We start from the raw sequence: 17020 nt of genomic DNA on the forward strand, positions 1-17020 counted from the left end.
ATTTATACTACAGGCACCATTCATCCCACTCATACACTGGTGACAGAGGCTACCATACCATACATCAGATGATCATTCATCGTTCAGTATCATGCCCAAGGATGTTAAGACATGTAGACTGAAGGGACCAGGGATCAAACCACTGTCTTTCTTTCTTTGTTTGGTGGACGATCCTGCTACTTCCTGAGCCACAGATGTGACCCATGATATTATAAACAGATTTGACAAGAGTTAACCAGTTGCCTCCCAAGTCAAGGAAATAAAGAAGTTCAAACATTTTTTCTCATCCATATTGGCTTAAAAGTGTTTTTAGAGTGTCAACTTGGTATCGGAAAGATTTTTATGTGTATTAGACATAAAGGTGTGAGTGAGTATCAACTTTGGCAGCCAACCATGTCCTCGTATATCGCACTGTACTTTCCGATGGTTCATATTGTATGTTAATAGCCTTTCAAATGAGACATTATAGACTTCACTGTCTCTGGACCAGATTGTATCAATGGGAACCACAAGCTGCACAATTTTATGGTACTCTGTGCAGCAGTCAGCGCATATTATTCCATTCATATTCTAAATTTGCCTTTTTACCTTTTCCTGTTGTACATTAAATTATTATAATTTTCATAATAAGTATGTAGTTTGAACACTGTGGACACAGGAATCTAGGCAGTTAAGAACAGGTCGTGCTAGAGGAGTTTTTTAATAAATTAATAAAGGAGAGAAAAATGGTATTTAGAGGAGCAAACTAAATGTATTGAATGGACATTAGAAATAGAAGCAGAACAACTAGTGCCTCTATGTGTGCTCCACTTATTGATCCTGTGTTCCAGAACATATTTTTTTATCTGTTGGACTCAAAAGCAATGTATTAGGTTTAATAGTTGTTTATTATCCAATGCCCACAAGGCCATATTTAAACAGGCTGCTTCCCTAAAACCTCACTGTGTAGAGGACAGAGCAGATAAGACGCTGTTGTAGATTTTTGGTTTGAGAGCTCTAGAGAAAAGGACATAATGGCAATATGGTGTTTGTCGATCGAGTTTGCCTCCGTAACATGTTTGTGTGTTTGTTTCAAGGTCTGAACAAGGTCTCACAACTGTGTATCTGGTGTTCCTATTGACATCCATCTGAAATGCAATCTACCCATTCTGCCTCACAAAGGTGGAACAAAAAGGTCTCATTCTTCCTTGTTTATATAATTCTAATTACCCGGGCTTGATTTAGACTTGGTAAAGGAAAGTAGTGATGTCGTATTATAAAAAGAACCCTTGGTTTGAATAGCTATTGGCCAGCTCTGAGAAGGGGTCAAGGTACCGAGATGCGTCCTTGTCCATACAACAAACAATACAATACCCTGATGTCACTGATGCATAATTGCGAAGCACATTTTGTTCCAATAAGTTGTGCTTCATGATGACATCTTTGGACCCAATGGTGCATTGTTTGAATGATATTAAATCAGCCTTCATTTCATACAATGCGCTCCAGGGCATTAATTTGTCCATGGGATATAATGAAGTGCATTTTATTATTGTTAACATTATCATTTACAGAATTCAGCATTACAGCCATAATACGTTTTACATGAATGAAGGAATAAATGAAATTGCTGTGGCAATGTTGATGTCCACATGGATTGAATTGAAGATGGAATAGTATAGTATATAGCACAATGCAAGTCCTTTACTGTTGATGCTTTTTATGCCTCTGTGCTGGCGATAGCTTGCCAGAGAAATTATATTTTTGGGTTGTTTGTTTGTCAGTTTGTTCATCCATCTCATTTTCATGAACACGAGAAATCAGAAACGCCTTGTGGTAATTTTTTAACATTTGGCATGAGCATCCACTTGGATGCAAGGATAAAACGTCAAAGGTCAAGATCACTGTGACTTCACAAAGCATGTTTTGGGCCATAAGTCAAGAATTGATATGCTAATTATGACAATTTTCTAATAGGATAAATAATGCAGTGATTGCACTTTATATCCAAAAGATCAACATCACTGTGACATCATAATGTTCTGCAAAAAAAAAACCAACTTATTTTATGTTAAGGCAAACTCCACACTGGACTGGTATACCGAATTTCACCACTAAATCTAGTTGCACTTGACTCAGTAGCTGATACCGAGTGAAACATAATAACACTGTGTTCCAACAGCAAATTAGTGCCAGACTATCACAGAACATCGAAGCTCTCCGTCCATGTTGAATCAATTGAATATAAACTTCTGTTACATCATGTGAACAAACCACATAAATATCAGTTGTGCCATTGAGATCATACTGGAGATGTACCCGCTAAAAAGAGGGGTGCGTAGCCTACATGCTATCTTTCTACGTTTGCACTTTTTAAGTAGGAAACAGTGAAACTGTTTTAATTATATTTACTGGAAACCAACAGCAAGTAGCCTAACATTTAATAGTGGCTCAATAGCTTAATATTAGCAAAGTCATTTACCTTACCAGAAACTGCTTTAGGTTCTGTAGTAATATAAGAAGGAATCGGGTCGATGATTATCTACTTCATCCTCCTGAATCCACAGTTTCTCGTCCATTGCAGCACTTTCAGAGTGAAAAAAATAGAAACAGGACATTTGGAAAAAAGTTCAGCTCACAGTAGTGACGCCTCTCTCCCCATCTTTAAATTCAAAATAATGCCATATTGGCGCAGTTTTAGTTTTCTTAAGAGACTTAATTTGCCATGCCCCATTTCCTTCCATCCATCCATCCATCCATCCATTTTCATCCGCTTATCCGAGGCCGGGTTGCGGGGGCAGCAGGCCGAGCAAAGCACCCCAGACATCCCTCACCCAAGCAACACTTTCTGTTTCCCCATCTCGTCAACCAGAAAAAAACACATGAACTTTCTAGTAAAGAAACTACTGTCTTCTTCATGTGGCCATGCTTGGCTCACGGCTTGTCAGACAGTAGTGGCTCCGTTAAACCGTTTATAATATAACCACTATATTATGGTCATATATTGCTTACATCTAATGACACAAGTTGGATTAAGTGCTGTGATGTCGTCAGCAGAGGTTGCTGATGTAGGCGACTTTTTGATTTCCCAGGAAGTGTCACAATGACAAAGGCTAGTCCAGCCTGTTTGCATAAAATCAAACCAGTTTAAGCTTGTAAACTGAATAGGCAACCAAAAATCGACTCAAATCTAATCTTGGTTGCCCACCATAAAACTGTGGTGATTCTACACCGTAATGTTGATCTAGTCTAGTCTGTACATGTAACATCTGTTATCTGTTGTACACGTCTGTCCATCCTTGGAGACGGACCCCTCCTCTGTGGGGAAAACAAATAAAACTACACACATCCATAGAAAGAGACAGACCTGCAAAGTGTCAGGCGCACCAGTGGGACCAACGCGACCAAAATGTTTGCAATCTGGAGCCCTGTTATACAAATGGACAGCATTAGACTATAAGCAATCTTTCTATTGTGACGGATACTGATATAATATCTATATAATATAATATCTTCTCCCTTTTACCTCATAATAAGAGCGTGTCGAGTGTATATATGCATGTACTTATGTCCCCACTTGCAGCAAATAAGTACTGTATATTCTATATCCTTATATATGAGCTGTGTATTAACAGTGTGTGTAAGTGTGTTGTAGTGGGTGTGTTTTGTCAGTGTGAGTGTGTTGTACTGCGGCAGGCCGTGAGTAACATGATTAAGTGGTGAAGATGCGATGCAAGGCGGTGTGTGTGTGTGTGTGTGTGTGTGTGTGTGTGTGTGTGTGTGTGTGTGTGTGTGTGTGTGTGTGTGTGTGTGTGTGTGCGTGCGTGCGTGCGTGCGTGCATGCGTGTGCGTGTGTGTATGTGTATGTGTATGTGTGTGTGGATAGTGGATAGTGGAATGCTGAGAAGGCCACTATTAAGTTGATAAAACAAGATTGGAATTTAACATTGTGACCCTCACAGATGCTTCAGCTGCTACACACACACACACACACACACACACACACACACAATATCTCACAATCTCACAGTCTCACAATCTGTATGTACAGTATAACCCTTTCCTTCCTGAAGTTAATCCTGTGTTTCCAGGGTTTAAAAGGGTTAGTGCACCCTAATAACATAAAGACAGTTTTTAATAGTTACCTCTAGTAGTAGTTAGTCATATCCCTGTGCAGGGTTCAACGTTAAGGTTTTTTTTTTCACTTGTCCGGTCGGGCAAGTTGGTCAGAGATCTACTTGCCCGATGTCAGTTTTTACTTGCCCTATAAAAATTGTTTAATTTAAGCGGCTATCAAATAACAAAGACTGCAGTTATTTTTATGTTATATAATCTTTATTCACACTGTATTTATTAATTAAAACAACATATGTCATGTATTGTAGCTTAATTCCTACACAAAAATGACAGTGTCAGGGCTTAAAGTGAAAAATTTGTCAATCGTTCTCCGTCTTTAATTTTGCACCCTACTTGAGCCATGCCCACCTCTATTTATTTTTCACCCCTCTCTCCAGTTCTGCTGTATTAACATCGGGTTTAATATATTTTGCTTCCATCTCTCTGCCCTGCTCTACTCTACTTCAACGCTACTTAGCTCTCTCTCTACTCTACCAGTAGACTACCACATCCACCTGTTGCACAAAAGGCACACAGCAGTGTTTCCCCTAGGATGGAGTTGTAGCAGCGGAGGTGAAGCACACGCATGAAAAATAATTTTCACATGCGTGCAACTTTTTTGGTATGCTTGCAAAGCACAGCCTGCTGGGATGTTTCTATGTATCTACTGGCACCAGAAGGGCTCTTTAGGACTAAGTACATACAGTACATGTGTGCACAGTAATAAGCAGGTGAAATGTCTGTCTAGCTTACATATGAGGTGTCTCAAGATTTAGGAACATACAATTTTATTGAATATAATAAAGTAAAAAGTCACTTGACATGCTGCTGTTTTGTGCTATGACCTATTTAAGTGTTGGAAGTTGTTATTTACGTGACAACGCCTGAACGCAACACAAGCTCCGCATGAGTGCCGTGCTGAGCTGCTGTGCGAGCAGCATGTTTGTCTGTGCGTAACAGCAGTCTGTTGGTTGTTTACACACTGTCCATTTCAATAACTTGGTCAGCTGACAAACTGCACCGGGCTCGTGGTCAGATTTGGTCAGGAAAATGCGGCCTGAGCCGCTCTAGCGTGCTCACCTGTGTGTGTGGCGGAACCCCGCCGTGCGCGATACAGAGAGCAGAGGAGAATTGTTAACGCGTGACCATGTAGAGACAGAAATGACACAGTGGCATAACGCCATAAATAGTATATTGTTATGTTATTATATGAAGTGTCCGTCGCGCAAAATAATATCAATGGGGGCTGTGGGCAGGACATTGTTACACAGCTGTGCCTGTGACTTCAGGCAGAGAGACCGCTGCATCAGAGCAGAAGAGCACGTTTTAAAATACATTTATTTTATCAATTAGTTATTAACTTTTACTATTTTTAGCAACTTGCCTGATCGGGCAAGTGAGTTGTTAATTTACATGCCTGACCGTGAGTTTTACTTGCCCCGGGTAATCGGGCAATCCTTATTGTTGAGCCCTGTTGTGATTGGCTGGCAACCTGTCCAGGCTGTATAGTACCCCACCTCTCATTGCCAGCCTCCCTGCCACCCTCAAGGATAAGTGAGTATGCTAGTTAATGGATTGTATGTAGCCATGCAGATAGTTGTACTTTTATAAGCTGAGGTTTTAAGATATGTCTCTGAGATTTCCTCTCGACACCCCAGTCATTTTTGGTACTCAAAGAATGGGAAAATTAGATCTGTTTCGGTTGTATGGAAAATGCCTCAGATATTGCCTAAAATGCTGGATGTGGTATCAGGGAATACATAAGTCAATGTTACAATTCCATACCACGTAATTTACTGATAAACTTCAATGTAGTTTCCACCTGGATAAAATGGCAGATTCCTGGAAATCAACTCTTTGCCCCTCTAAAACAATAACAACACAGTAAGTTGGGCTGTGTAGCTACTGGCAACTATTTTTAGAGCAGTGAATAAGAATAGATTTCTGGTAAAAAATTCTAATGTTAGCCGTAAGCAAAATTTTAAACTAGATAATAAAGGAAAGCTCAATGCTGTTCATTTTCGGTATGTGTTTTTTCATGTTTTGAGGTTTAACCTGAGCCATGCCATACAACAATAATATCAATCATTTCATATTCTGTACAGGGTTAGCATTATACAGTTGTTAAATTTGTTTATTTAAAGTCGGGGTAAGTTAAAATCTGAGATGTTGGAAAACACTTGTTGAAAACGTGAAAAGACTAGGAACTGTCTAGTACTGAATTGTGGAGTTAGACCATTAAACCATTTCTTTGTCCATTATATTTTGGGAGGGGCTTAAAGCCTGCTCGATGAGGCTTATATGGTGTCCCTACACCATATAAGAAGTAGAGCTGTTGAGTTTTGTTGTTGTTTGAAAAAATTGATAGAAATTACCATTCTTTTGAAGACTTAGAAGAACTAGGTTGATTTTCAGGCAGGTCATTGTCCTCTGGTTCCAAATTTGATTCAGGCTCTGGTGGCTCAAATTTTTTTGGCTTTACAAGTCCAATAAATTTGCTAGATGGAACATCCATTGCATTGCCACAAGTAAAAAGGGCTGCAGCTTTCCCGCAAGTGGGCGTGGTTTAAGAGGACCACCTATTTTTTCCTGATTTTAAACGTGACTTTATAAACTTGGTAACGTTTTTAATCATTTAAATTTGGCTGGGTGCTCAATAACATATTTTTCTATGATGTGTAAGAAACTCATTATAATTATTTATTCTTGCTTTACCTGGGCTTGGTATTGGCTGATACGCAAATTCAGGATTCGGTATTGGTATTGTGAAGGAAAAACGGTACTGGAGTCTCAAGGGAAGATGACAACACTCTTAACAGCAGCATGTCCAAAAACAGTGTCCTTGTTACTTTGCATAACCCATAGAGAAGAAGTAGTTCCTAGAGAACTGTTGACAGCATAACAAGAAATCTGTGTGGTTAATAGAATTTTTTATATAGACCTTTTAAAATCTGTCAGTCGCTGAGGAGCTTTTGCTTATAAACTGATAAAGTTACCCTATCATATTTTTTACAGGGTACCAGAACTAGAAATGCTGCCATATTAATAAGAATTTTTTTTATTAACTGATTTTAATAAGAAATCAGTGTGTGCTTGTTCGCCAGAGTCCTCTACTCCAGTAGTGTCTTTCACCCTGGTCACATGCAGGCAGACACAATGGCAATGTTGGGGTACAGGCTAAGACCACCATCTCCATTGTATCTCATCTATAATCCATTTCACCCAGTCAGAAGCTTTCAGTTGGCCAGTGATGGAGGTCACTGTTTGTGTTGAGCATTGACTTATTTTTATTATGAGTTTGCTCATGTCCATGTGGCTCACATTCGAAACACACCTTAAATTAAGACAAATATGTTTGCAAATTAACTCTCTAAATCTTTCTATATCTATGTGAATGTTTCTCTCCTCTCTGTATCTGTCTTTGTCTGACTCCCACTGTCTCAGAAACAATTAACATGTCCGCACGATCTCGTTACATAACCAGCCAACAGTCCTGTCATCTCCCCAACATACCACTTTGACACTGTGTTTGTTTTTTAATGTGAAACTACTTCACAAAGCTAATGCACAGCCACTGTAGATAATGCTTATGTGCGTGTTTGGGTTCACGTCTTTGTGCCTTCATGCGTGTATGTGTGTGTGTGTGTGTGTGTGTGTGTGTGTGTGGCAGCCTTTGACGGGACGGCCCTGTGGTCCCTCCCCTTCTCCGTCCACTCTGTTAGCGGTCTTTATCTTACCAACAATCGGGCTTTATCCCCGGACACTCCTGGTCTCACGGTAGCCCTGGGAGCAGCAGCCCAGCGCTCCTATCCAAACCAAACCAGACATATTTCCTGACATATGTTCACTTTTTTAACCCACTCAACCCCAACACACACACAAACATGCCCACATGGACAGTGGAAAGATTGTGGAGGCAAATGACACAACAGGCAATCAAAATCTCAAGTTAAACATAAGCACACTAGGTCAGATGTCCTCTCTCTCATGTGTGCTTGCAAAAAATATTAAAACTTGTGTGAGTTTCTGGTCAAAGAAAACGTAGAGGCTGTTTAATTTTACTTTGCTGATTTGAGTTACCCGATATATGACTTTACAAACAATGCTAATAAAAGGTTCAAGGATATTATACCTGACAAAGCAGATATGAAAGAGTTGCATTCAGAAACACACTATATCAGTAAGAAAAAAAAAGTATGACAAACATTTGAAAATAGAAAAGAAATACATAATCAAAACACCCATCAAAAAAGGCATCCTTTATTGCGACCGAGTACAATGTGAATGAACAGCCACACCAGAGTACAAAAGCGGCACTGTGTTAGCATCAGTATCAGAAGTTGCAGAACATGATGTGGTGTTTGATCACAAGAAGCCTTTGGCACTGTGAGATGCTGTGCACAGAGAGGGAAAACTGAGAGCATTGATTTCATTGTGAAGGAGCAAGGAGTGTGTGTGATTTGGCAAATGTGTGTGTGCGAACTGTCTGGAACATAAAACTATAGAGGCCCATTCAGGCCTTCCTTTCTCTCTCCTTCCATCAGGAGATAGCAGGGACATTGAACTGCGGCAACAAAAGCAGATTTCCATCAGACAGAGTTTCTGAGAGAGAAAGGCATTGTGTTGAAAAAGGCTTAATGGAAGCTCAGCTTAGAGCTTTATTCACACAAACTGTACTCTCGGGTCGGGGGAAACACATATGTGTACACACACAGAGGCACACACAGTCACGTTTCCCATGTACCAAACACTCCATGTTCTTCCACACTCAAATTGGTGCTCTCAATTTTATAATGTTGTTTTATGATGTATAAATGATAGAGAAGAGTTTGTGACCAGTCATGATGCTCTGGAGCAAGGCACTTAAAGCACATTACACTGATCTCAGACTACTACACATGAGAGAGGTTGTTAAAAAAATGTGAAAAAGAAAATAATTTTCTCACCTCCAGTTAGTTCCTATGTAAAGAAGTCTAACCTGAATTAGCTTCTTCATGCAGAGAACAATCAAATCTAATAAACCAAGAAAAAAAATCAAAGATATATTACTTTTAAGAGGACATTTTTCAGTGCGCAGTTACACAGTATTGATGTGTTTTGTAATATTGTTTTATTGGTGCTCAGGGCCACATGCACTGTGAAAGACTAAGAATTTTCATCATTATGTCATGCTCTCAAAAGAACACAGAGGCCTCCAGAAATACCAACACCTTTCTGATACCGTATTGAAAAACTAGAACATTGTGCGCCATCCAGTATGTCCTCAAACGTCAATACAGGTTGTCAGATTGCAATCCAGATTTGACTCATGCCAGCTTTTTCTCATCTGCCTCTGTTGTATTTCAGGTTTGCCTAAGTTCAAGCAAGTAAAACCACAAGGTTAGACAAAGATCCCCATTGTGATTTTCAGAGGAATACATATGACTTGCAATTGTTCACTGTTAAAAACCAACCAAACTGAATTATTTCAGTGAAATCAATCCAATCAGCCAGTTGGCCTGTGAAATGCGGGACGGATTTGCGGAATATTCGCGCAGTGCTTTTCTGCACTCAAACCATACACTTAGGCGCGGTACAGATGCGGTGCGGAATTTAGCGTTGTTGTGTTCCAAGTCCACGCTGCGTGAATGGGTGTGGGTGAACATGGACGAGAGTAGTAGCAGCAGCAGCGAGCTAGCAAGCTAACGTTTAACAAGCGTCAACATCAACTTTCTTTAGCACTTACCACTCTCACTGCAGCCACCAAGCTGGACAATGGACTGCCAGACATTGTCCTTTAATTCATTGATCATAAAATCATCCCGTCTTTTATCAAAAAGGACAGGGTGCTGTGAAACGAAGTTTATCAACCTTTCTCCCATACTGTCCTGCCTGACTGGATTTCGGACTCTGCCGGGTCTGCGTGACTATAAACAAACAATTTCATTGGCCCAGCTGTGTAGAGTAAAGTCTGGGCGGAAACTTTTTTCACCGCACAAAAGTTCCGCCCCCGTGTGCAAACTTCCATAAGAACCCATGAAATCAACTTTTATATTTGTCCGCGAGAATAATCCGCGCGGATATTTGCCCTCAGTGAGAATGGACTTTAAAGGCTGATTTTTGCTCTGAAGTGACAGTTGAAGAAGCCATACAGTTAGGAATCTTATTTCTGGTCAGGAGCATTGCCAAAGTCTTTGTACAGGTGGTTTAACATTTTAGGAGTGTTTTAGGTGACAGTGTGAACAAAATAAATAGTCAAAAGAAAAATCTCAACTGTGGTTCGTATAATTTCTGCTGTTTCTCAGTTGAAACTATAACAGAAGACAGACTTTAATGATGTCTTAAAGTAATTGTCGGATCATTTAAAACAGTCACCATTGCCAATGAAAGTCTATTTGACATGACTTAGCCAGAAATCATGTTCACAGATGTGTAAATTAAAGTTTTATTAACTTTACAATTTAGTCACGTTTATTCATTTAATCCAATGAAATTGCTGAAAGTACCATCAGCATTAGACGACTCAACTAACCGTACATCTACTGTAGCTAACGCTGTGTGGCAAATCCAATCGTGGGGTAGCCCAGCACTGTTATCCACTGTCAAACAATCATACTTAGATTAACTTTATGTGTGTTTACATTTTCTTGAGTCTCTTTTGTTAAATTGCGTTGACAGTATTTCCTGGTGTTTGTGTGGCTTGAGTATATAACAACATTCATTATATTGCTATCAAGGAAAATTTTATCGATATAAATGGGTCAATTATACAGTTGTAATATGTGTAACAAAGTCAAATGTACATTTATAATATTACGTATTAAAATTTCACAAAATTAGTTTCAGTTGTTAGCACCTGACATGCTTAGGCCTCTTTAGTCAGTATATGGAACGTCTGATAGTCAGTTTCTGTACCCCTGCGTTCACCTTTGGAGGTACCCCACCTATAAAGGGGTGTCTCCCACCTTACCTCTCCCCTTTTTGCTGTTGTGCTCCATGGGAGAGGTAAGCGAAATTGCTTTCGTAGTAATTTCCATGTTTTAGCTTTGTTAATAAGTTTATTTTATGCTAACATAATTGTGTGTCACTTAATTTGTGTCACAATTGCACAGTTTTTCAAAAACTATTTTATTTATGTTGTCCATTTTATTTCTAAATGCATATCTGTATAGTTCAGTGTTAAGTGACGATTAAAGTTGTCGAAATGTTTTGGAATCGTACTTTATTTATTTGATTTGACAGTAAGATGTTGATTACACCTACTAAGCTACTTCAGTATATATCACACTAAATCATATCACAAATAAGACATTATGATGTTCCGGACCTTTGCGAAATTTTCTCTAACTGGACCTGGTATTTAGTTGAATACCCCTGTTACAGTTGCTGGTAAGCATGAGCTAACACAGCAGCTGCACAACACCCAGCTTGAGCCATTTAACGGTTCCACCAACCTCATACCAACATGGCTCGAGTCTGTCATTAAACCCATTAATAACCATTAAATAACATTAGCCATGTGATGCTAACAGTTAACCTTGTCAGTGTGTGTATGTGGCCAGACAGACTCTCACAACTGTCCCTGGCGCTGACTCACACTCCTGCAGCAGCAGCTACAACACACTCAGTCAGTGGTGTGGTGAGGTCAAGGGGGCTGTATTTGACTTTGAGTTTGACAGTTTGGCATGCCACGAGTCCATTCACATTGTGGGTATCAAATGAAGTACCCCATGGGTATCAGTGTCACTTTAAGGGTAGTGGTGACGATATCCAGCCCTTTCTGTTGCTGTTTTTGTGGCGTTTTCTTTTGTGGAGAATTGCCCGTTTTAATGACAGGGCTCACCTCTTCACGTGCAAATGTTCCACCAAAGCAAGTTTAATTTTACATGTTGAGTGTCCACGATGGAGAACACTATCATATTAAGTGAACCAAACCAAACAGCTTCAGGAGCATTACCAGCACCCTCTGAGCTGGAGTCAGGCCAACCGTAATTTGCATGTAGCCCAGAAAAACCCAAGACGGATGCAATTAATGTGATATGGCCAATGGAGACATATATGTGGTTATGTGTAAATGTAAGTGTCGGAAATCTCATTTGGATTTTATTCGGATACAAGGCACTTGAAATGATGAGCGCAAATGGGACCAAATACATTGTTAATTGTAGTTTTTGTGTCAGGTGGTGCTTGTCTTTCTCTCTGCAGTTTTCTACAGCAATAAGAGAAACTAGCACCGGTCCCCCAAACAGAAAAAAGAATTCCATGCTTTTCCCCTCATAACACACTCATCATCTTGTACCCTGCTTTCACTGTCTAAATACATCTTTTTTTCCCTTTTCCTCAGATCAGTGTTGTCCTCTTCAGTATTACATGTAAACTAGGGATGAGCGAGCAGGCCTCCCATGGATTAACCGCCGACTGACTCCAAAAGTTGCAGTCAGACTTCCTCATTATGAGACGTGTAAAATCTTCACAACACACACGCACACACACACACACATAAGTGCACACAGTCCCAAGGTTTTCCAAACTAAGTGCATACAAGCAACACTGTCCCCAAATCACATCGCCCAATATTCCCCCGGAAAAGACTACACAACGGCTGCTCCCAAATCTGATTGGTGTTATTTGTAAGTCAGCCTAAATCTCAGAGAAGCTACACACACAAATGGAACAGGGCTTACTAATCCATTTGTAAGGCAATAGGCAGGCAAACAGGCAGGGGAGAGCTTGCCAAGTGTTGTAATCACAACTAAAGATGATGAGCCCACTCCCTTCCTCTACACTCCACAATGCCGTGTGTGTCTGCGTGCGTGCGTGTGTGTTTTTGTGTGCGTTTGCATGTTTGTCCTACATCGCCTCCTTTACAAAGCTGTGACAAGTGAGAGAGAAAATGAATCGGTATCAAGTGGATAATCTACAAAAGTACACTAGGAGCTTTTCCACCTTATGCAAGTCCCCCGCTCATTCATTTGCAGATACCACGCAATCTCTCCGAGAACAACAACAAGCCGGCGATATGAGTTTTGAAAAGGCAGTAATTGTAAGCAGGTTGGGGAATAAATTAGAATGATGACAAAATACAGAGATAAATCCAGCTTAAGAGAGATGTACGCCACTGTTTATTTGATTTCAGCTTTTCTCTCTATCCTGCTCTTTCTCCCTCCCTCATTCCTGATCTTTTTTAGTGGGGTGGAAAAATGGATTTTTGTCAGCGATTTGGCCCTGAAATAGCTTATTGTCTAAGGCAGCCACTGTGCGGGTACAACGTCAACATCACATGTGTGTGCGAATGCGCTCGCCTGTTTCCATGGGGAGTAATGGCCGTGGAAGTGTGTATTGGCTCTGCTGGCACAATACGCCACTGTGCTCATTGGTTTAAACTGGTGTGTGTGTGTGTTTACAGTGTGTGTGTGTGTGTGTGTGTGTGTGTGTGTGTATGTGTATGTATGTATGTATGTACTTCTATAGTCTCTCTTGTTGATATTTATAGATGGAAGAATTCTGGTATGAAGGGGGGTGAGGGTATGAGGAATGTAGGGAGCAAGGGAGGGTGGGTGAGAGAGAGGAAAAGGAGGAGGAATGAAGGGATGAAGAGAGGAAAAGAGGAGGGGATCTGTAAACTAGTGAGTCAATCTGCCCTCAGCTTTTTCATTTTGTCACTCCCTTACACTTTTTGTGTCTTAATTTTCCCGCTTATCTTCTGTCACTTTCCTCTTTGTCTCCCAATTTCATGCACAAGGGCATCTGACACACAACATGCCCAACCAACACACCCTCGGATATCCAGGCAAACGCAGGTGCTACCATTACATTTACTCTAATTTGAAATTTGGAAGCTACTTTTTGGGCTAGATGTAAAAACGTTTGATTGGAGAGGATCTTTGAAATGGAAGTTGGTTCGTGAGAAAGTCAAATTTAACTCTGATGACAAAATGCTTCAAAGTGGCTGAAGATGAGAATACCTTAAAAAGTTAAGGATGAAGGAGTTGAAAAGAGTTGAACCAAGATTTTCATATCATGGTTTTCAGAGCTTCTATGCCAGCGACAGTCGTGGCTTGGGGCTTCTGGTTTTCAGGTTGTCTGACGAACGTCCTGTTTTCATAAACGCAATATGTCAGGGACACTTTGAGGGAATTTATCAAATTTGGTGACTCAAAGATAAAGTGATTCGATTTTGCAGGGTTCTGGTGGATCCTTAAAAAGTCTTAAAAGCCACTGAATTCTTTAACCTTAAAAGAAGGCCTTAATTGGCATTAAAATGACTTAAATTGTTCTTTAAAATGTCTTGAAAACATGGAAAGTAGGATTTTATGAAATCCTCCTTTCCTGATGTTGAATAGTAAAATCTTAAAATAATTGGTAACAACTATTTTCTTCTTCTTAATCTTCTTTGTCTTAGTCTTCTTTGTCTTCATCTTCTTCTTCGTCTTCTTCTTCTTCTTCTTCTTCTTCTTCTTCTTCTACTTCTTCCTCTTCTGCTTCGTCTTCTTCTTCTTCCTCTTCTGCTTCGTCTTCTTCCTCTTCCTCATCCTCTTCCTCTTCTTCTTTAATTATTTACCAGATGCCTCACATTAACATGGCCGGGATGCTCAGAGCAGAGGATCCACTGTCTGTTAGGTAGCTGTCACCAAACCCTTGACAACATGGGAAATGGCAAATTCATTGAAAATTAGCTATTTAATCTTTGCAATAGGCTGAACCAGTACTATGCACTACTATGTACTATTTTATGCAGAAGGTTTTTCCACACTCGACACAGCAGGATTCAAAGCACTGGAATCCCACCTTCAGAGTGAGAAACACAGAATCTCCCACTCATGGTTTTATGCTACAATAAATATTTTGGCAAAATTGTCCTTAACCCTAAGTAATTAATGTCGGCTCATGTTTTTGTCTTTAATTGAGTTTTGGTTTTTGTGAAATTGCTCTTAAATTGTATTCTGAGTGGCATTAAAAAGTCTTTAATCTAACTTGCCACAGGAGCCACAGGAGCCCTGTTTTCATGGTCAAAGGTCACCGTGAGCTCACAAAACGTGTTTTTGGCCATAACTCAAGAATTCATTTGCTTACTATAACAAAATTTCACACAAATGTGTAAAAGGGTATAATGATGAAGTGATGACATTTTATATCCAAAAGGTCAAAGGTCAACTTCACTGCGATCATAATATTCCACATAAAACACTTTACTGGCCGTTATCCAACGTCATATGTCAGGAACAGAAGCAGAGACGTTTGACCAGATACTGCATTGGTGACATTAATCTTGGGTGCCCACCTTTAAACTGCTGTGATTGTATAGATCGTCTGTGCTCCTGGGTTGAATATGTGCGTGAAGCATCCATGTTTCGCCAAAAATACACTTAATAGCTAATATTAAATTCCTTCAAAGTCTCCACTATAGCCATCGCTATAAACTGCAACTTAACTGGTTGGCGGAGGCACACAACCACATGGTGGCAATTCTAGTTATCCATTTTTCCTCCCAACCTTTCTATATCTCTCTGTTACTCTCTTGAACTTTACTATACCTATTTTCAAGTTAGTGTTTCCAACCCCACAGCAATTTACTTCTGATTATATGCTTTTAGATGACGTAAATACCGAACTATTAATTCACTGCCTTTTTTGTTCTTCCTTGTGTCCAGGACTGAGGGGGACCAACGGACAGAGGAGCTGATAACGTTGGGACATTAAACTCTTCACTTTGCTTCGTCGGGTTACTGGTAAGAGCTCTGACCTATCTCCTATTATATATATCTCATATATGTCACTCATTGTTGTTCTATATGCCACAGCCAAATGCAGCACATGTACGGATGGTCTCTGGGGTAATGCTGAAGTACTCAAGTTATGGGAAGGTGGGAAATGACAAAAAAACTTTTCCTTACTAAATAACTTTCTGAATGCACGAACCACAACAAATGTATGATATAGAATATAAGTGTGGAACACTATTAAAGGGGATGGATAGAGGCTGTGATGCATGCAAACATATTCAATCTTTCCGAACTTTGTCTTTTACCAGCAGCCAAACTGACATATTTTGTCTTTAGCTGGCAGCTGGCAGGTCTTTCAACCACAAGCCACTTATCTTCTGCACACTCACTTGTTTCTATCTTGGGAACTTCGACTGCTCATCGAAAAACTTTGCTAAGAAATGAATTTGACTGTTGTTGCACGTCAGACATCAGTAAAAACCTCTCCCGAGGCGCGCTCGGATGCAGTGACAAAAAGCAGTGGACGCTGCTGTGCAGAGAACAAGGCCTGGAGTTAGAGGAGGGCAACGATAGTGAACCCAGACACAAGACAAATGACCATGAAATAGAGGCTCAGCTGATACTGTCTGCTTGCTCTTTGTGCTCGTGTCTTTGTGTGTTTATGAGTGTGAAAAAGTCCAGACAGTGTGTGTCAAGGCAGTGTCATGATCACAGATTGCGGCCTCATCACTGCTCTGCTGAGGAGATTTAGCTGGCACCGGTTACACTGACCATGGCCCCGTGTGTGTTGTAGTGTGTTTGTGTACGCGTGTAGATGTATGAGCGTTTGTCGCAGCCCTGTCAGATCAGCCATGAATCTGCCCACTGCGTGTGTGTCAACCGGGGGTGACCTTTTTCTGTGTGTGTGTGTCACTGGGAATGCGTGTGTGTGTCCTGTGCTCCAGGCAGGGAAAGTCCCTGTCTTCGCTGTGCCAAAGAGTTGGAGGGGACACCCCGTTCGTCTGTGTTTGGTTGAGTTTGTTTTGTTGTGGGAGTTCCCCGTCGGAGCCAGAGGGGCTGGTCTTCTGCATTGGTTTCATCAGATTTTTATAGCGTCACTAAATTCTTCTTTGAGTATTGTGCTTCTATATTTGCCATAAGTATCAGATATTATGTCATCAGTCTATGAATCAGTAAGGCTCACCCGTCACACCCTTTTCTTAAACTTTGCTCCTGTTGGCGTG

The 17020-nt window shown here is 40.4% G+C and overlaps 1 protein-coding gene across 1 annotated transcript in view; it reads left to right on the plus strand.

Annotated features, from left to right (window-relative positions):
- Nucleotides 1-17020, plus strand: part of sox5 (SRY-box transcription factor 5) — a 300708-nt gene that overhangs the window by 118166 nt on the left and 165522 nt on the right. The window contains exon 3 of the mRNA XM_033614344.2: nucleotides 15726-15803. The gene's annotated coding sequence lies outside the window, so the exon portion shown is untranslated. The remainder of the gene's footprint in view (nucleotides 1-15725; nucleotides 15804-17020) is intronic.

Source organism: Epinephelus lanceolatus, chromosome 23, assembly GCF_041903045.1.
Source record: "Epinephelus lanceolatus isolate andai-2023 chromosome 23, ASM4190304v1, whole genome shotgun sequence".
NCBI lineage: Eukaryota > Metazoa > Chordata > Actinopteri > Perciformes > Serranidae > Epinephelus > Epinephelus lanceolatus.